The sequence below is a fragment of the Lycium ferocissimum genome, chromosome 5 (genome assembly GCF_029784015.1).
Source record: "Lycium ferocissimum isolate CSIRO_LF1 chromosome 5, AGI_CSIRO_Lferr_CH_V1, whole genome shotgun sequence".
Lineage (NCBI taxonomy): Eukaryota > Viridiplantae > Streptophyta > Magnoliopsida > Solanales > Solanaceae > Lycium > Lycium ferocissimum.
In genome coordinates, this window is record NC_081346.1 from 47,675,280 (window position 1) to 47,684,638 (window position 9,359).

Genomic DNA, 9,359 nt, shown 5'->3' on the forward strand with positions numbered 1-9,359 from the left:
GGTTTCTAGCCATTCCATACACTCTGGTTTTCCTTAGGTTACTCTAATCTCTCATTCGTCTCTTATACTTAAATTTATGGAATTCCTTCATACTTCCCGCGTGTCACCCATCCTCCCACCTTAAGACGCTTAACTTCGAAACTCGGTGGGATTCGGTGCCTTAATGCCGATATAATCGCGTCCACTTTCTCATATGACCTTTATTACATGATTTAAAGCCACCAAAGCCTCACATGCTTTCCGAAACATTCTCGTAATACGTCCTTTCTTTTTACATTTACCGTTTTACCCTTTTCTCTTCTCGATATTCACTTTTCTCGTGCATGACTATTTCCGTCCGGCGCCCAACCCCACGTAACGAACAAATATATTCATCCGCCTCACCTCTTTTGACTTCCACATCATTCCTTGCCTTTTCCGCCGATATCGGGCGCCTACGAAATCGACGATTAGCATAAGGAATCTCATTTCCTATGGCTTGGCTCTATCGCACGATCTAATGAATGCAAAGAAGGTCAACCATTCCTAGATGCCCCGCACCTCCCTCCGTTTATAAATGTGGCCGGCTTCACACCCATAAACATGTGACTCTACCGACACGACTTTGCGTACAACCCTTAGACCGACCTGCTCTGAGACCACTTTGTCACACCCCGATCTTACTAGGGTGTGATGGGCACCCGACCCCGTATTCGGAGCCGAGCGAACCCGCTGACTCTCATTTCTCACACATTCTCTTTGGATTCTTAAATCAACTGAAAGTAAAATACATAGTAAAATTTTTAAAACTCTTTTCGTCGTCTCTCAAATTAAACACGTCACTCCGTAAACATAAGGGCTCTATAACATAAGGTATAATAAAAATACATCAACTAGTGGAACCACTTTTTTAAAAGTCGACACTTGGACCCGGACCCACGACTCGTACGCAAAGTCTCTAATTCGAACATGACATCATAGCATTGGACTCTTGACCCGGCAACTCTCCCGAGCAAATGGAGATGCCGACTCCGCCAGATCATTTTCTATAACGAAGCTTCGATCACTGTGTACCACGCGGCATGAACGCAGCCCCCGAAGAAGAGGGGTCAGTACGAGCATTGTACTGAGTATGTAAGGCATAAATAGTAACATAGTATGAAAAGTAGAACATGTCATGTAAAAGAGAGTATCCTGTACGTATGGAACATGTCACGTGTCAAGCTGTAACTTATGCTTGTGGAACATATCATATAAAGCTGTAACCTGTACATGTGAGTGCCTCTTAAAGCGCAGTCATGCATGCTTTCGTTACTCTTATATGCATCCATAGCCTGTCCGAATCACATAACATCATTAGCCCGCGTCCCAAGCCTCCCGCGTCCGGGGTAATCATCTCATGCCGCCCACTAGTGGTGTCTGCCCATGTCACCAAGACATGGTGTATATAGCTGCCCGCCTTGGCGGTGTCTGCCCGGCCATATAGGCACGGTGTAACTGTCACAACTTAAGCATGCATAAGAGCCCAATCAAAAGCTATAACTTTATCGGAGTGACGTAAGGTCGGAAACCTCCGATTACATTATGGAATAATCAGGGGCACTTTGCCTCACCTTGAAGGAACTAGTACTGTAAGGCGAGACTATCAATGAAGAGTAACATCATCAGGACCCATAGAACCGGATCATAAGGCGTCGTTTCATATACTCGGAATCTTTAAGATAGTCATTGTCCACAGGTAGAATCGAGAAATCAAGAAATAGTTTCATATTTTCATGTCATCATATTTCATGATAGATATTTCATGATAGAAACATACTCTCGACATATTCATCATAGACATTTTCTCATATTGGACATCGTCATTCTCATTGAAAAATCATATTCGTCGTCTTAATCGTAAAAGCTTACAAGAATCATAGAACTTAATTTTGGAGAAAACAAATACTTTTGGAAAACATTTATAGACTTTTAAAAAGAATTCATGTCTCGGAATCATAACTTATGACTTTTTAAAATAGGAACGTTATGGAAGCATTTATCAAGTTTCGCATACGAATCATGCCATAGGAAGAGAAGGGACGAGCCTTAACATACCTGCGCCGCGCCTTATTAGCTATGCTTATTCATCCAAGCTTGGTTCTGTTAGTCTACATTCAAGAAAGTTGATGCAACCATTAGATTTATTGACATATACTTGTCGTAACCTTTCAAGTTCCTTCACTTATGGTCCGCCGGAATTTCGGCAAAGATCTCCCTATAGATACACCGTCCCCGAGGGTCTAACTCGGCCAATTTTTAATCGGCAACAACAATCCGGGAATTCAACCCGGCCAAACCATCAACAATATCAACAATTATTCTAACGATGCTTCAACATCTAATTCAATTCAATTCAATTCACATAATTTTCCAACACTCAACCATACACTACTTCATCCGAAACCTTCAACTTTGGCGACAATCATACATTTCGTTATCATTCATATACGTTAGCTTCAACAACGACCTTTCATTCTACATCACATGATCCATAACGACAACAACTAAAATGTCAAATTGCATCAATTTACATTAACTTACCAAAACACTTATTATTCGACCATAGCCACTTCTTACATATTTTCATGCATTTTCATCCATCTTTACCCATTACAACAACAACACAAAGCATGCTCTATAAAATTTATTCATTCTTCCATGCACACAACATATACACACAACCAAACTTGGCATGCATACTTCCATATATTTTCATTCATTTCATTGGCATTACCATAACAACTAAACTACTAATTAAAATTAATTCCTCACTTCTACACACACTACTATACTGGCCACTCTACTACATCCATATTTTTCCATGAATTTTTCCATCTTTTTTTTCTATATGTTATAACAACAACCAACATACTACATAAAATTCATTCATCACTTCAATGCTATACAACACATTATTCGGCCAATCATGGCATGTACACGGCCCCAACACCAATTCCACATTCTCATGAATTTCATTTATTTCTTTACACTCCAACATGCATAAATCATCCATAAGATATGTAAAGGAAGGTTGAACACATACCTTTTTCCACTCATCTTCTTCATTCGGCTAGGGCATATATTGCTCAAATGAACGATTTAATTGTTTCAATAACTCTCCCATGTTAATGAGGGCCTTCAACTTAGTTGGAATACTAGAAGAAATAAATTTTTCTTGATCATGTTCCATGGCTTCCATTTTTGGAGCCATGGCCGAACTCCCTCTTTACTCTCCTCTCTTTTTTTTTTTTTCAAGTCTTCTTTTTTTGTAAGACATATGACTAATGATCTTATATATATATATTTATACATCATGTGAGGGGCACATGCCCTCTCTCTCTAGAATTCTCTAGGAAATTTCTTTCTTTTTCTTGAATTTTTCTAAGTTGGTCAAGGAAGACTAATTGTCTTCTTTTGCAAGCTTTGGCCCCATGTATTTTTCATCATTTACAATTTGCCCCCCACTTAATATGGAATGACCACATGCCTCCCTTTCTTTCTTCTCCTAGAGTTTTTCTTCTCTTTTTTTTTTCTTGAATTTTTCTTATAAAATAAAAGATGACTCATCGTCTTACCATGTACGCTTTGGTCCACATATTTCCATCACATGGTCCTTATGCCCTTTTGGAGCCTTCATGAAACTTATGTGAAATTCCCGTTTTACCCCTCGACTTTCCTCAGTATGACAATTTTGCCCCTAACCTTCCGCATTATTTTCGGGGTGCATTTTGCGAATTCCTCTTTTTGCCCTTAGCCTCTCACAATATTTCCATACCAATAATATTCATAGCCACTATCCATAACCCACTTACGCATCAGAGTCATTTGGACAATAGTCTTACTTCCCAACATTTCATGACTACCTCGAATTACCCGAACGTACGAAGTACGGGCTATAACACCGTAGGCCATGACTAGTGTCCGAATTGGACACCCATACGCACCTGATACTCAGAATCAGCATACGAAACTTGCATAAACATAAATGATCGCATATAGTCTCAGATTAACGCATCATAGCCAACATATGTCACAAAAGCCGGCGAGGCTGTCGTAATGTACATAACATATCAAAATACGCATATGCAGCCGTCAAGGCTGCCACGACGAATAGGACCGCCCAAACATAAAGCATGCGGGCATATCTGTACAGAAGCAACCATAACCCACATACATGTCTACAGACCTCTAACGGGACAACAGAATCATATGACGGGACAGGGCCCCGCGTACCCCTGAATGAATATATACATATGCAACGGTAGAGTATATACCAAAATATAGACTCCGGATGAAGGAGCACTCCCGTGCAGCGAGAATAGGTGTCCTAGGCGGGTGGATCACCAAGCCGAGCGTACGTACCGCGGGCATGAAACGCGACCCCGAAGAAAGGGGGTCAGTACGGAATATGTACTGAGTATGCAAAGCAAGAAATACAGTAACAGAATCATAATCGAAACAATAAATACACAAAATATGTACAACATGCAAAATGTCAAAATATTTAATTTTGGAAATATAAATCATGCATAGGCTCTTAGAACTATGGTCGCCCGTGTCACACCCTTAATCCGATAGGGTGTGATGGGCACCCGACCCTTACCTAGGGCCGAGCGAACCCGCAGACTTTCGTAATACACATAATCATACTGGGCCCGCAAAACGTGTCAAAATGCAGAAGGAAAATTTTCAAAGAACATCATACTTTTCATCTTTTTTAAATCAAATAAAATCTGTAGTCAAAACAAATCTGTAACGTAATGCGTACTGATATATCGACTTACATAGCCGATTACAAAACAAATCAAAGACATAATGCATAATAATACATCGCTTACGCAGCCGCTCACCAAAATCGACATATCACACACACGACACCGTTCCGCAAAGTCTCTAACTTAACTCCGGATACCATACAAAAGCATTCGACATCGGCAAAGCCTCCGCAGGAAATGGAGCTCGCCAATCCAAATGGAACATCTTTTGCTAACATCACCTACTCATTTGTGGTTACCTGCGCGGCATGAAACGCAGCCCCCGAAGAAAAGGGGTTAGTACGGAATATGTACTGAGTATGCAAAGCCGAAAATACAGAAAACGAAATCGTAACCGAAGTCAGGAGTACAGAAAGTGAGCATAATAACCCGAATACCAAAGTACTTACATCTGACATACAAATCATACATAAGGGGTTCAGAAGACAAATAGGATAATCAGAATGTCAAAATGCTTACTCCTGAAATACGAATTACGCATATCAATGTCATGAACCATATCCCGCCCACAATGGGACTGAGTGACACAAGTAAATAATCATCATATACATACCGTAGCGCATCATAACATCATGATCGATCATATGAGATGCCATTAACCGATGTGGGATTTGCCTAAATCAATGTGGGATTTGCCTAAACCAATGTGGGATTTGCCTAAACCAGTGTGGGATTTGCCTAAACCAATGTGGGATTTGCCTAAACCTGTTACACCTCGAAAATTTCCCCTTAGCGTACAGTGAATAGACTAGCGAGGGGTACGACGTATACGAGGTTTGGACAAGTAAGAACTAGCACGTGATGACCCTAATTAAGATTTCCAAAGACATTAGACTTGAAGGAAGAAAGTTGTTAAGAGAAGCGAGTTATAAGTTGAGAGTATCGGATAAGAAGTACAAGTATTGAGTTAATGACGTATAAATGATGCCCCAAGGAAGAGTTATAACATCCCTTAGAATGATATTGAAGTGTTGAACAAGTGTTAAGAAGGTTCCATAAGGATCGGAGACCAAACGAGTCGACGAAACAAAACTCGGAAAACTGGGTAGACATACGGCCAGACATACTGGCCGTATAAATTCTACTGGACGTATGTCCAGCTGTAGATCCAAAGACAGCAAGACATAACTTATTGGACCAAATATATGGTCCAACATACGGTCAGTAGATTTTATACGGACCGTATGTTGGTCCGTATATTTCCATCGGGACTGAATGGCATTTTATATAAGGGACCCTCTTCCATTTCATTTTCATTTTCCCCTTCATTTCTCCACAACACAAGAAGCCTCTAGAGAGTTCCAAACATTTCATCCATGAGAAAATCATAGAAATCAAAGATCAACAACAAGAAATCAAGAGAATCAAGTGAAGGAAACCCATTAAAAGTCATCCAAGTTAAGAAATCCAAAGAGAGATAAAATAGGGTTTTTGTGCTAAGGGTGAATCACCATTCCAAGCTTAATTCTCCATCATCTAAGGTACGTTTCATGACCTCTACATGCTATTTGAAGTATTTATAAGTTGAGATTCATGGATTGTAGAAGAGTACCACAAGTGGGTCATCAAATGGATGAAAAAATGTCATTATTGAATAGTAGTTGGCTTGGATCATGGAAATGAATATGTTGATGTTATAAATACGTTATAAATGACTTATAGAACATGAAATGAGTGTTGGATATGAAAGAATACGACGATGGATTTTAGTCATAATTATGGGCAATTGAGGTGAATTATGAAATGCGAATCATATGAATGAATGACGATTGTTGTTAGCGATATTGTGATGATTATTATGAATGTTGGGAGTTGATATGAAATATGGCGGAAAGTAGTATAAACAAAGGAAATGCTGCCCGAATTTCTATAGCCTTAGTAAGTATGCTTTCACGATGATATAGCTAATGTCGATACGAATTCCATTGAAGGTAAACGAGTGCACTAAAGGAGAACGAGCAAGCGATAGAATACCATAATGACAAAGGTATGTGAGGCTTAGCCCTTCTCTTTCTAAGGCATGATTTCCATGGCATGAAATTCCTCTTTTACTATAAAATGCTCCCTCTCCAAGAAAATTAAGAGCCCCCACTTATGAATAGCCATACGAGAGAAGAGATATGAGATGAATACGATAAGGATGATAGTAAGCTAAAGTCTAGAAATGCTATAGCCTATGATATGATGCCTCTAAGAAGTCAATGATGTAATGTATGTAATCTAATGATATTGATCATCATGCACACTCACCTTATGCTTGTTCCTTCAAGGTGAGGCGTAATACGTAAGAATGCTCATAATGACATCGGGGTCCACGACCTTACGTCACCCCGATAAAGTATGATTTTCTATGAAGTTTCTATGCATGTATTGCCATGAGTATCTTATGATAAGCATGATATAATGAGTATACTATGATGAGCTATGATAAGCATGTTATGATAAGCATGATGTAATGAGTATATGATGATATCACACCGTGCCTATATGGCCGGGCAGTCACCGCCAAGGCGGGCAGCTATACACCATGGCCAGACGGCATGGGCAGTCACCACTAGTGGGCAGCTTGAGATGATATCCCGGACGCGGGATATGCCTGGACGCAGGCTAATGATGATGCTAATGCTATCGATTATTACACCGCACCTATATGGTCGGGCAGCTTATACATTTATGCATATATGAGATGATGATGAGTATGAAAGTAAGCCAGTATGTATGATGTATTTTATGATTCAGTCAGTTACAGATTGCTCCTTATTTTATGTCTCCCCAGTTTATTGATGCTTCATTATTGTTTATGCCTTACATACTCAGTACAATGTTCGTACTGACGTCCTTTCTTCGGACGCTGTGTTCATGCCCACAGGTAGACAGGGAGGTGACCCAGACTCGTAGGAGCTAGCGGTTGATTTGAGAGCACTCCATATTCCGGAGGTGCCACAGATTGTCCTTTTGGTACATATGTCTGTATCTATATATCTTTTGGGCATGACGGGGTCCTGTCCCGTCCAGATGTCTAGTATTCTAGTAGAGGCTCGTAGATACGCAGTGTGGATAGTATGGTCCCATGGCTTGTGTATATGCATGTATATATTATTTTGATAGCCGAAGGGCTTATGTTTATGAAAGCAAATGTATTTCAGAAGATGCCAGTTTTTATATGATAATGAGCATATAGTATGAATGATAGTAGACAAGCAGTACAGTGAGCGGTGTTCGGTGGTTAGCCCCGGATACCCGTCGCGGCCCTTAGTCCGGGTCATGACAAAACCAATGTGAAATTTTGCCTCATCATTGGGTTTGCCCCACCATTGGGTTTGCCCCACCACTAGGTTTGCCCCACCATTGGGTTTGCCCCACCACCGGCTCTGATACAAACAGATCATATTCCAGAATCCATACATATAACATATAACGTAACATATATACACAGTACCCGGGCGAAAGGGGCTCGGCGTACCGGACACGCCATAACACCATAATACATACACTCCCGACCAAAAAGGGGCTCGGCAACCGGACACATCATAATCCGAATACACATCATAACATCATAACCACGACGCATGAACGGAATCGTGAGTATCCAAATATTGTTTAAAACATTTTCAAAGACTCAATAGGTCAACCAAAACGAACCATCATTTATAAACCAAAACGGTAGTCAACCGTTTTTCTTCCGAATATCACTCGGGAACATATCAAACCGAACTTCGAAACCATAGTCACGTATCAAAATCACGTACATAAAAATCCTTATTTCGGACTCAACCGATACATATATTGTCACGCCCCAATTCCATGGGACGTGATGGGCACCCGACCCCACATCCGGAGCCGAGCGAACCCACAGACTCTTGTTACGCACATAATTTTTTTTTCAACTCTATAAATCGAATAATCATGAAATACATATTAAAGTTTGCAAGTTAGACAAAATCTGTAATTATACAAAATTAATACATAACGCAAATTAACATATCGGCTGATGGAGCCGCTTACAGACTGACAACCAACACCCACGACGCTGTCTGCAAAGTCTCTAACACAGATCCAGAAATCAGAACAGACAAACCCTGACTCGGCCGCACTCCGGAAAATGGAGCTTGCCATCTCCGCTGGGACGTCTTCTACAATCACATCGGCTCGTCGGGAGTACTGCGCGGCATGAAACGCGGCCCCGAAGACGGGGGTCGATGTACGGAAAATGTACTGAGTACGTAAGGCATGCAATACAATAAACAAAACTATAACTGAAACAGACGGAACTATCAAGTAAATACATATAACTCCGAGTACCAGACACATACCTTTCAGACACAACTCATACATACCTGTTTCATAAGCCAAAAGTGTACAGAAAATAAAGGATCAACCAAAATACCTAAAATGCTTAATTTGCATTCACAGACCGCATGTCCGAAGAGGTGCATAAAATACAGAGCGCACGGTGATGTCACATGTCAGACGGAGCACAGAACGTACAGAACATTCAGATGCGATCATATATCGGACGGAATATCAAACGTACAGACGTGTTCGGATGATGTCGTATATCGG